At 38.9% G+C, this 12402-nt stretch overlaps 1 protein-coding gene across 1 annotated transcript in view; it reads right to left on the reverse strand.

The window, feature by feature from the left end:
- Nucleotides 1-12402, reverse strand: part of FOXK2 (forkhead box K2) — a gene marked incomplete at its 5' end in the record, with an annotated part of 47687 nt that overhangs the window by 15021 nt on the left and 20264 nt on the right. The window lies entirely within an intron of this gene.

A 12402-nucleotide genomic window follows, 5' to 3' on the forward strand; every position in this document is an offset into this window, starting at 1 on the left:
ACCTATCACCCAACCTAATTTAAAAATCAAAAGGTTCAATAAATCACCTGTAACCATCTTCAGTTTATAGCTCATACTGAAACAGCAATGTGGACAGGAAAAGACCCCCAAGTAAGCAATCTGAAAATTGGGAAAGAAATACAAGCAAATGTAATTCTTTATAACAAGGGCAGTTTATGTGTTGCCTCTAAATTTCCTGAAGGTCACCATGATCTTGCAACTACCCCTAAAACAAGTCCTATTTGAAGACTATTTTATGATGCCAAAGAACAGTCTCAGCAAATAAGTCACAAGTAGTTGGGAGCATACATTTTGACCAGTTTGAGGTCTACCCAGAAGATTTGATTTCTCCTAAAATACTGAATAAATAACTATCAATCCTAATTTTGGACATTTAAGGAATATATTGCTGTTGCACCACTACATTCAAGTATCTTTTCTCAGAGCTGAATTTAAGAGCCCTTCTTCCTATCCTACTAAAGGCTACATGCCCAAATGTAAAGATTAATGACAAATTAACAATGTGCAACTGTCTAAAAATTTGGAAGACAAAACACAATGAATGCACTTTGGGGTATTTTTCCTTCTGCATCTCTGTATATAGCATTTAGAACTTAACCCCATTAGACTGTTTACAACTTCTCAGTAAATAAACAGACTGAACAAACAAAACCTTAAAATTTCTCTCAAGAAATGTATCTATAAAAATACAATTCAACAACTCTACTATCTTCTCTTAAGCTGTCAGACTGCATCCAGCATTAAACCCACAACTATATTCACACACCTCTTCCACATTCTGAAAAGAGCTTTCCACCAACACAACAGCAAACAAACAAACCCACAACATTTTCTAAGGTTAAGGTAATTCTAGGTAGATCTAGTTTTATAAAGATAGGAAACAACAGCATGCCTAAGAAACACAGCTATGAATACAAGATACAGACCATAAACAGAAGTGATCATTTATGCTTATTATATTTTTCCAGAGAAAAGTGATGTAAGAATTAGAACACTCAGCTGTGGAGTAGCCTTAAAGCATTTCTTCAAATCAATCTGAAGGTGTTTATAGAACAAAGGCAGCATTTGATTTCTGTGACATCTCCTGCCACATGCACCACAGTGATTCTTTTTTCCTACAATACACACCCAAGGATCAGGAAAAAGAGAAAGAATTGACAATGACCTTCCTTTTCTCTTGGTCTTACTTCTCAGTATGGACCATGTCCGAATTTAACAGCCGACCTATTTCTGAAACATGCTCCATGTACTAAATTAGGAACAGAATCTATGCCAAAAAACTGCACCAGCATTTCAGCAAGAAAGTTAAATGGACCAATTTCTGGGTTCGGTTTTGTGGTTTAGGTTTTTCTAGTATCTTCAGTAACAACTCATTTCTTTGCTTATATTGCTTTAGTTTGGAAGAGGTCTCCACTGTTTTGCTAATAAAAATGTTTCCTGAACATTTCAGTTAATGAGTGCTACTGACAACACTGCTCAAGTGCATGCAGAGGGTAGCTACAGACACCCTTTTGCTGAAGATTAAATAAAAATCCCTGTAAGTGACCACCACCATATGTTTTGATAGACAGATTTAAACTTTAGTCACCTGTTTTCTATGTTTTACAAGATAACCTGGGTTCAGGTGTAGTAGTTATTTTTCTCCTTCTCAGTAGCTGGTGCAGTGCTGTGTTTTCCACTTTAGCCTGAGAACAATGCTGATAACACCAATGTTTTTAGTTGTTGCTAAGTAATGTTTATTCCAATCAAGGACTTTTCAGTCTCGTGCTCTGCTGGTGAGGCAGGGCATAGGAAGCTGGGAGGAAGCAGAGACAGAACACCTAAACCGAAGTACCAAAAGGGGTATTCCATACCACAGCCTGTCATTCCCAGTACAGAAACTGCAGGGAGTTGCCCGGAAGGCCCACATCCCTGCTCGGGTCCAGTTGGGTATCAGCGGGCAGGTGGTGAGCAATTATATTCTCTCCCCTTATCATTATTATTACTGGAGGTAGCAGTAGTGGTTTGTGTTATACCTTAGTTACTGGACTGTTCTTATCTCAACCCATGGGATTTACGTTCTTTCGATTCTCCTCCCAGTCCCTCTGGAAGCAGGGGGGAAAAAAGGAGAGTGAGTGAGCAACTGCATGGTTCAGCGTTACCAGGTGGGCTTAAACCATAGCACCTCTTTTTGGCACAAAGACTTGAAATAACAACAAATCTGACCAGAGTGTGTCTAATCGTAAATCTAAACCACAACACAAGGCTATTCCACACCTGAAAATATAATTCAATGCTTTTCAGACCAAACTTATTTCAACTTCAGTAAAATGAGGGAGTAATCAAACATAGCTTTAGATGCTCATTCACTGGTTGGATTTCTTACTGCCCAGTGAAAAAACACAGCACATAACAATGAGCAACCATAGTTTTAGTGCTGGGGTGGGTTAAGGATGGTGAGGAGGTAATCTTCACAACTTAGGCACAAGTATCAGAAATATGGAAACTTAAAACGTATACTCGAAAATTCCTTCAATAGTCCATGTAAGCATATTAAACCACCTCCCTTCTTATACTACTGCAATCCCTTAATACATTCCCTGTGGGCATCTTTTGCAAAAAAGATAAGGACAGCTTACTCAGGTAAGACTAAAGCAAAGATTTCAAAGTACAGCAGAGAAACGGTGCTCCGAAACGGTGCTCCCAAACGTCGATCAAATTTGGAAAACAAAAACAAACAAAAACCATCCGAAACCCAGGAGCTCTGACTAATCAAGGGTATAGGATAGGTTACAAATGCACCAAACAAATGTCAGGAGCTATATTCAAACCCAAAGGTGTTACAGTTTACAGCACTTCCCATGCTGAGCTTGAAGGAATGACCTTATTAAGGAAGACACAATACACTCGCAAATCACCACCTCGTTAGAACACACAAACACCTAAATATTACCACAAAAGACCACATCTTTCCATTGATTCCTATTTGTAAACAGAGGGGGTTTAATAGAAGCATATTTTTAGATAGTAAAATTCATCCAAAAAGCAGAATAAAGAGTGTGTACCAGCCAACAGTTTTTCTGAGTAAGCTGCATTAACATGACTGTACATTTAATTCCAAAATCAAAGTACAGAACATGTTCTAATTTGATGAGAATCAAGCTGGTTTTGGCATATTCTTTAGTTACATAATGAACTAAAAAACCACAGCACACCTACAGTGAAAGACCTCATCAAGCACTTAGTCTACAGCAAGCTGAAGTTGATTTTACTCACTATTTAAAGCATTTACAATAGGTTCACAATGTGCTATCATAGGTTGGTTGCTGTAGGAGAGACTCATCTATATAACCCACTTAAAAATGGAAAGACAAAAATAGTAAATTCGCAAGCTGGCACCTTGCACCTCATCTACTCAACTACCATTCTTAACAGGATGATGCCATTTGGAGTAGGACATCCAACAGAGCCACCAAAATGGATTCAACAGATTCCTATAAACAAATGTTTACAGACATCCATGTTTAAACAGCCCATCATGAAAAGTGTATTTGGTATCTAAGTGATGAAAACAAGTAGCATTATTTAGCTGATGTGCCAGCACTGTATTTTATGTATTTCAAACAGATGTTCACAGGATCCACATTTGAATAATTTTGTACATTTACTGATTATGATAAGTACTTGCCTTGTGCTTTCTACAGAGCATCACAAAGAACAGTGCGCAATGCCACTGCAGCAGAGGTGTCACAACTGAAACGCAACTCATGAGCCTAGTTATTTAAAAGTTCACTCTGGGTCAAGTACTGGAGAACAGACAAGAAGTATCAAATAATTTCAAACTATTCTCTAGAAAACTCTTGCTATTGCTAGAGCTCCCAGCAGGACAAGAGATGCTGACTTAGGCACTACCTCTAAGGAGGTGAACAGCTTTGCAGGGTGTGAGGTAAGTGTCTTATGGGAAAATGTGCAAAGTCTGGTTTTGTCACACCTGTATTTCTAATATTTTCTTCACTTTCCCTCAGTGATTCCATCTGTACTGCAAGGAAAACATTATAATATACTTGTAATTCCACCTATATGAAAATATAATCTGACTGAAAATGAGGAATTCCCTCCTGTCTATCTGGGGAACCAAACCATAGAAGTAGGAATTCAATTCCTCCCTGCACCCTGCTATGACATTCAGTGCCTCAGTATCCTTTGAATTATTCCATTTTAATTGTCTTTTAAGAGCCAGGCCCAAAATTGGAGAGAAGCTGCCAACCTGCTGTTCTTTTATCAGCACCTCCAAATTCTACAGTCAAACAGATTATAGGAGTTTGGCACTAATAACCCACTAAATCATGATAGCTACAACTGTACAATTCAGCTCTTCACACTATGACACTGAACACCAGTTAACTTGGGGATGCCCCTGTATTTTAAACACATCTAAAAGAATAACAAAGTGAGAGTTTTCAAACTCTTGTTGATTTAATGAGAGCCAAGATGTTCACCTTTTTACATTAAAAAAGCAAGACCCACAAGGAAGAATCCAGCCAGCATCTGAGAGATTGCTTGTGTCAATTTTGGACTTCAAGTATTTTAAATACAAATATGGACAATAGTATACCTCTCCTCAAGGAGAAACTGAGGTAATCACCACCTGAACCACCCAACAGACCTTTTTCAGTCTTGTTTTCCCTGCCAGTACAGTAGGCAAAAGCGATGCCATTAGTACTTCCTTCTCCTCCCCTATTTTGATCAGTGAACTAGCAAAAAAAACACGTGAATCCCTGTACTTCCAGATATGGCCCCTCTTCCATAGAAGGGAGATTCAAAACTAATCCCTTTTCCAGTTCCTCTTGCCTAGCTGCTTATGATTCGCATCCCAGTTGGGTCTTTCCCCATCACTCCAGTAAAAGTGATCCCCACAGCCAATTAGGATATTTATAATTCTGGTAGAAGACATGCACACTTTGAAGCTTAAGTTACCAGGAAGATATTGCAGTGCACATTTCCAGACACACTTCTGATTCAGTTCCATTTTAGAAGTCAAGCAAAAATTGGGTTTTTATATCACTCAGAAAGAACCACAGAGAAACTGAGTTGGCAAAGGACCTCTGAAGGTCTCTAGCCCAATCTCCTGTTCAAAGCAGGTATAATTTCCAAGCCAGACTAGGCTGCTCATGGCCTTAGTCTAATCAATTTTAAAGATTTCCAAGGACAGAGCTGGACAATTAATTCCTGTAATGAGCCACTCTAGTGGTGAAGGGTTTCTCATTTGTCCAGGTATAATTTCTGTTGCAGCTTGCTACAGCTGCTCATCTTCAAACTGTGAGCTTCTCAGCACAGCCTGGCTTCATCTTTTCTACAACACCTGTTTAGGCAGGGAAAGGCTGCACCCAGATCCACCTCTGAGCTTCTCCAGGAGAGAAAATAACTGACTAACCTGAGGTCCTTCAGCCTCTCCCCAAATGTGCCAGATCCAACAAGCATCTCAGCAGCCCTTCGTTTTGGGCTGAGGGGCCCAAAACCAGACACCGTTATTGCCCATATGAGCCAAGCCTCCATCATGACAAGGTGTACTGTAGAAGCACATACCACCTCCTCTCCCCCAGGATTCCACTCATCCTCTGCAGAGCTGCTCCCCAGTTAGCCATTTCCAGCCTTTACCCACCCCAGATGCAGGATTTTCCATTTGTCTTTGCTGAACTTCACAAGGTTCCCTTCAGCCCAGTCTCAGTTTGTCAGTGTCCCTCTAGATGACAGCTCTGCACTTCAGCATCATATTAACCACCCCCCACCCTGAATTCAGCATTATTCAGCATTATCTGTGACCTGCAACAGGTACTCTTTGTCCTATATCCCAAGTCACTAATGAGTAACAGCACTGACCCCAGTTCTACAAGGACAGAAGGTTGCACAACATTAGGTACCACTTTCTCTGCACTGTCCTATGTAACACCTGTAAGTCTCAGGCCATCATGTCAAAACTGGGAGGCATTCAAGTGTCTGTAGAACAGGGTAGGTGAAAAGGGACACAATTTGTACAACTTCCTCATAATGGACGAATTTCAGTATGAAACAACAAGGACAACAATTTCATCTCTTCTCAGTTTGCTGCTTCATTTCTTATTGATTTCATCACAATGGATTATTAAGAAATTAATCACAAACTAGATCCAGTGATTGGGTTTAACTGATTTTTTACAAAGCAAGGCTTAAAAGATGAGTCTTCGCAAAAGCAACTAGAAACACCATAGAGGTAAAAAAAGCTCAAAATGTTGAAGTATAATTACATATCATTTCAGTCTTTGCAAAGTCTGTGTATTATGCTTTCATGTCCTGGGAAAAAGGTGCATCTCTAAAGAGGGAGCTGAGCTCAGTTCCTCTCAGAGGTTAGTCTGACACACACACACCTCTAGGAAACCTGTCAGGAGAGATGCAAATCAGTGTCTTTGAGATACCTGGAAGAAGTAACTTCTGTTAACTTGGAGAAAAGCAACAATCCCCACACCAAGGAAAAAGTGGCTGCTTTACTCAGCCTATCCCTTTCCAAAAAAAAAAAAAAAGAATTTCATTTTCTAACTTCCTCATCCTCTGAATTTTATCCCAAAGTTTTCTCACTATTCAAAACCACGAGCAGGCAGCTTAAATTATTCCCATCCAGAACTGATTTTTAAGACTTTGGGCTGTGTTTAACTGAACTGGAAGTCAATTCTGCAGTCCCCTTCCAGAGCAGAGTTAACATCTTTAGACTTGAACAGAATCAACAAACCGAAAACTTTTTTAAAAGACAAACGGGGCCACTTCAAAGCAGAGTCAGAATTTCACGATAAGCTTAATGTACACAATATTTAAAACTACTAATGAAGGTAGATATTTAAATCCATCCAAACAGTCACAATATTAAGTAGCTGCTTGAAAACTCACAGAACTAAATTTTTACTAATAAAGTAGAGGTTATTAGGAAAAATATTTACACAAAATTCTTGTGGTAAAGCTTTTCCTTGACCCTTAAGCAGAAGTAACTGCTTAGAGATTTGTTTTACAAGAGTCTTCTAGGATTACATAAAGAAGTGCTGCTGTAAAACTATCCATAGTATGAAAAATGCCAAGAGTCCAGGAACTTTTATAATGAATACACTGAAAAAGGGTTATCCAGTATGCCATAATATTAATCAGATTATTATCATCATCATCATCCAAACCAGAGAGAACTTTGTTAATGAGCAATTTTTTAATACAGGTCCTTGTTCATCCCCATGAGGTATAACCCTATCAAGAATTCCTATCAAGAATTTTAGGTTAACATTACATTTGTAAAGCTTTCTACATTGCTGGTAAGAGAAGAAAGGGGTGTCCAGTTTTCTCTACTGACATGGCGAGGTGGTGTAAAAAGAACCGATTTCCAAAATTAGCATTAAAAAAACAAAGCCCAACTCATCCAGTGGCTTTTTAAGAAGGGAGGTTTTTAATGCTCTTCTTGGCCACACCCTGTGCAGCAACCTGCAAAACTACCCCAGCAGAAACACAGCATCACTGCCCACATGTACTCGTACACACACACACTGTTTTAGGATGGATTCCTCCCCCTTCCTGATTCCATGATTTTAAACTAAGTCCTGATTTGGCTAATCTACCATAAATTTACACCCAATTACATTTGCCCATTACTAGTCAGGACACTTCTAGAGGTTACCCAAAATGCAAATGCCTTCTTAAAAGTGGCAGCTTTTTTCTCTGGGGGGTGAATCACAAACTCATGCGTGTTCCCCTTAATTCTCTGTATCCTTTGCAATTGATTTCTGTTGACCGAAGATCAATAGTTGCAAAGCATGTCCTCCACAGAGGATATGAAGGTTCTGTAGAAAACTCAACCTCTAATACCATAAGGAACAAAACACACTCAGATTTTTAAACCAGCAATTAGACTCTCTATCCTGAGCCCTAGGTACACTTGTCACAATTATCTGTGTGTTTTTTCAGGTGTGCCATCACTGTCTCCAGAGTGACATAAAGCAGCATGAAAAAAAGCCCTGAAGATCACTGATCTACACACTCAGATGTGTTAAGATTCAAACGCAAAGATCTATGCATCATCAGAAGTGATGAAATATTGCTGTAGCCTCATGTTAATTCAAGTTGGCCCACAAAATGCTTTCACCAAATTCTAGGCAAAGGCTGAAAATATGATGTAGTTGTAAATGGCTCCCCCGTAGGAAAACTAGGTTACGTATTTCCCTACTCATGTTTTAGCAAGTGTATAAGTCGTATGTAAAGTTGTCAGTATTCATTACCGGAATGGAGCTAACCCGCTTGCAGAAGGATCTGGAACAATCCTGTCTGCGTCAAAAAATGATCCTGTGACAACAGAGTATTGGTGACGACAACCGGAACATTCCTGAACCACTAGCAGCAAATACAAACTGAGTAATAAACATATGCTCTTGTTTGAAACGGTGTTCAATTCTTCTTTCCCACTCATCAGGCTAACTTTATAATAAATAACCCATTTTTAACCCTATGTTCACAACAATTTCTAATAGGCATTTAAGAGCTGAGACTTGAAAAGATGTGTCCTGAGGATGTTCAACTACAACAGATTTTGCTGCAAATGTAAATTATTCTATTAACTTAAAGCTGATCTCACCCCTCCCCTGCACTATGATGCTACCGAAACAAGCATTAAAGTGCTATTACAGATTTACAGAAGTTCCTGTTTCAGCAGTCAAACATTGCATTTTCTTTATATACCAACCACACAAACATTGGTATTGATCATCAGCAAAAACATTTAGGTTAACCTACAGTACTGGAAATGTGCTACAGTTAATTACAAATACATATCTCAAAATCACAAATTCCCACTGCACTCTCCTCTTTTCTTAAAGGGTAAAATATTTAAACCACCAAGAATGGGGGAAAAAAAACCCAAACAAAACCTAAAGAAATTCAATACAGTAGCCCTGCACAGGCTGCAGGAACTGAGAAAGAAATTGGCCTGCAGGCAAGAATGTAGGCAGCAGTTACTGTAGAAACCAAGCTCTTCCTTGCTTTTCTCTAAGCAAAAGAAAGACACAAAAGGAGCTGGAAAACAGCGATCGATGGGAAGCAGCTTATAAAGCTGCTTGTCACATCTGCTGCAGGAAAACCAGACACTAATTCATTAAAACTGCTCATGTAATGCCTCTGGAATTTGAGGCTCCCCAGCCTGTGAATACAAAAGAAACTCCGCCTATGGAAACACTGCGTTTTCGGGTATTTAGCATCTCCGTACACAAAAGCTGTATGCAGTCAGGTTGTGTGGTCTCTACACCTAAATTTCATTCTAAACTATCAAAACAAAATTTGTCCAAAAGATTGTGTGCCTCTGTCTTTGCCAAATTTCAAAGAGCTATTTCAAAGTCACTACAGAGCATACATAACTTTAGAATACAAGGGTTTCCTGTTTAAAAAAATAGAAACTACACAACAATGGGAAAGTAAAAAAATCAATCATAATTTCTTCTTCCTACTAGATAACTGCATTTAACAATACTTTCCTATTATCAAACATGCAAACTCAAACTTTCACAACAGTAAATACCATTCACAACTTTCTGTAAAACACATGATTTACAATTATAGCTGAGCTGAAGGAGATAAACCAAACCCGCTCTACCCTTTAGTAGCAAGTTAGCTGGTTACAGAGGTGCCTGGCATCTCTCCCTCAGTCGTAGGGGATTCAAAGGCATGCAAAAATTCAGGCGGAAGCAGTGCTAAATAAAAAGCTATCAGCAAACTAAACATAACTGCTCAGAGCCAAACCTACAGCATTTGGCATTTTACTATTCCTTCCAATTAAAACAGTAGGGGGAAGTACAGTGAACAAGTGCCGTCACGATGTGTTTTGACGCAAGCATAATCATAAAAAAAGCACTTATGACTCACACATTACTTTAGCAGCAAAAGACTTCATTTATTACATCAGAGACCTGCATTCTACTGCAAAATGATGCCAAACCTCCCTAATCATTACCCAAAGAACAGCTACCCACAAGGGCAAGGCTGCACAGAGAAAAAAAAAAAAATCATTATTCCTGAGTCAAGGAAGCAAAGTTTATTTTAGACAGGCTTTTCAAGACAGAATTCTGCTTCCAAGAGCAGAATAGTCCTTTATTTCACACAGAAATCCATGACTAACTCAGGCCATTGAAGAGTGACAAAAACTGCTTCCTACCAACTCTAATTTTGAGTACACAGCAGTGTTTCATTTCCCCCTTAAATCTGCCTGTCTGGTCAAAGAACAGACTTTTTTCAGACTCCTCTCTAAAAGCTACAGGCAATAATTAAATTTCACAATTACCTACCTAAAGGTGTTTTGATGTTCAAGGGCCACTTCATACTTGCTTCACCTTGGGGATACTGCTGAGCTGGGTATCTCAAAAGGAATCAAGATTTTGTATTATATTCCAAGATGGGTTTTTTAACCAACTGTACTTGGCAGAATGTATGTTCAAACCACTTCCTAATTCTTCTTCTATGTGCAAATTCCTAAAACGTTTCTAGTGAAGGTGTAGACCCTCTATAGAGCTTATATACGTGGACTGCTCCACAGCCTTCCATAAACTTACTTTATCCTTACTCACTTCTGTGGGCACATAAGGACCAATCAAGACTCCAAAGAGTCTGAAAGACTGCAAAGTAAAGAAACCACTTAATCGACGACAAACACATTGTTATTAGAAAATATTCCTTGAGAAGCACTACTCTTGAGCTGTTCTCAGATCATGCTAAGCTCTCAAAACCATGGACTGCTATAAAGGGCAGCAGCAAAATACAGAAGGATAAAAAAAATTTAAACTAACAGACATGATATAACAAGCCAGATAGCCATGTAAGTGGAAATCTGCCCAGGAATAACAAAATAAAGAGCCTTCATGAGAATCTCTGTTAACCATTGTCACTGTACTGATAAAAGAACAACAGTACAAAGAAGGAAAGGGTATAGCATACAAACATGAAGCATGGGATTAATTTCTCCAAGCATAAACCTGTACCTGTGTTAGTCATTTAGCTTTTTAGCGAATAAAAATTAATAGACACTTTATGGTGTACAGCCCAGAGAAGGGAAAAGCTGAAACCGTTTGGAGAAATCAGGTCTAGGGATGCTTATTTTTAATTTAATGGGAGTCTATGTGTAGACACACACATACACTTTCATTCAGTCACACACTGCCCAGTATTAAGCAAAATGAAACTCACTCCAAACATCTAGTGAAGTAATGAAAACTGTAGGCCAAGATTCCTGAAGCCAGGAAGGCACCACCAGGCTCTTAGCAATAAAATCTTCATCCTGGGGATGGTTTCTTGGGATACAGCAATGTAAGAGCTCAGCACTGCCAAACAAGGCAGGCTCTTCCCTGCCTCTTGCACTAGTTCTGTTCCCAGCCACAGGATTACTCCATTTATCTGTTACCAGGAGCACCTTCACCTAATTTACTAACCTGGCAGAAAACTGCTTTAGCCCAAATACAGAAGTTTGATGATGCTTTAGTAAATTTAAGTCATCTCACAGTCTAATCTCTTAAAAAATGTCAAGTAAAACCACAACACCTTAATTTAAAGCAGTATTGTAAGTATTTCTCACTATGTAAGAAAATGTTTTATTATGCAACTGTTTTAACAATTCCTTTTAAAAGACTGAAATTTGAACTAATACAGAAAAGTAAGCTTCCAGAAGACACTGGTCAGAAAAGCAAGTGCAGAGCTCTGCTTGTGAACAAGAGTGCATATTCAAGACTTAGAAAGAGAATAAAATTTGGTTAACTTGGGACCTTCTAGCTTGACCAAGAAAGTCAGTATCTGGACTGCAATCACTGTTAATAGGATGGATAATGGCCACTTAAGTCAAGCATTCCCCACAACATTTCTACGGCTCTAAAGACATAACATACTAGAAACTCCACGAGGAATAAAATTTCTCAGTCATAACATGTATTATGTATTAGTAAATAACTAAGGCATTTATATGTTCCTATATATTTACTACTTTCAAGGTTGTAACTAGAACTGAATAAACACACTGCTCTGCATTTCTGTAACATCGTTCATTAGGAAACACTGAAGCACTGAGCACACTGCAGCATAACACATTAGGATCCAGTGTTCTCTGCACTCTAGACACACCAAAGGTTAGAGATAGTAGCATTCACACAGGTAGAGTATGCAAGAAAGACTGGAGCACTGACAAAACCAGAATCAACAGACCTCAAAATAAGGGAAAGGGAGACAAGTGGAAAGGGAGAGGAGCAGGGTGTCTGCACTGCAGACAAAGTAAGCCACTTCAAACCCCAAGGAATCAATTTTAAAAGGCAAAGTATAGCTCTTGATACAAAGTGCTAGAAAAGAGCACTGGAATTTCATCATCCCCCT

This window comes from Melopsittacus undulatus, chromosome 11 (genome assembly GCF_012275295.1).
Source record: "Melopsittacus undulatus isolate bMelUnd1 chromosome 11, bMelUnd1.mat.Z, whole genome shotgun sequence".
In the NCBI taxonomy this organism is placed as follows: Eukaryota; Metazoa; Chordata; class Aves; order Psittaciformes; family Psittaculidae; genus Melopsittacus; species Melopsittacus undulatus.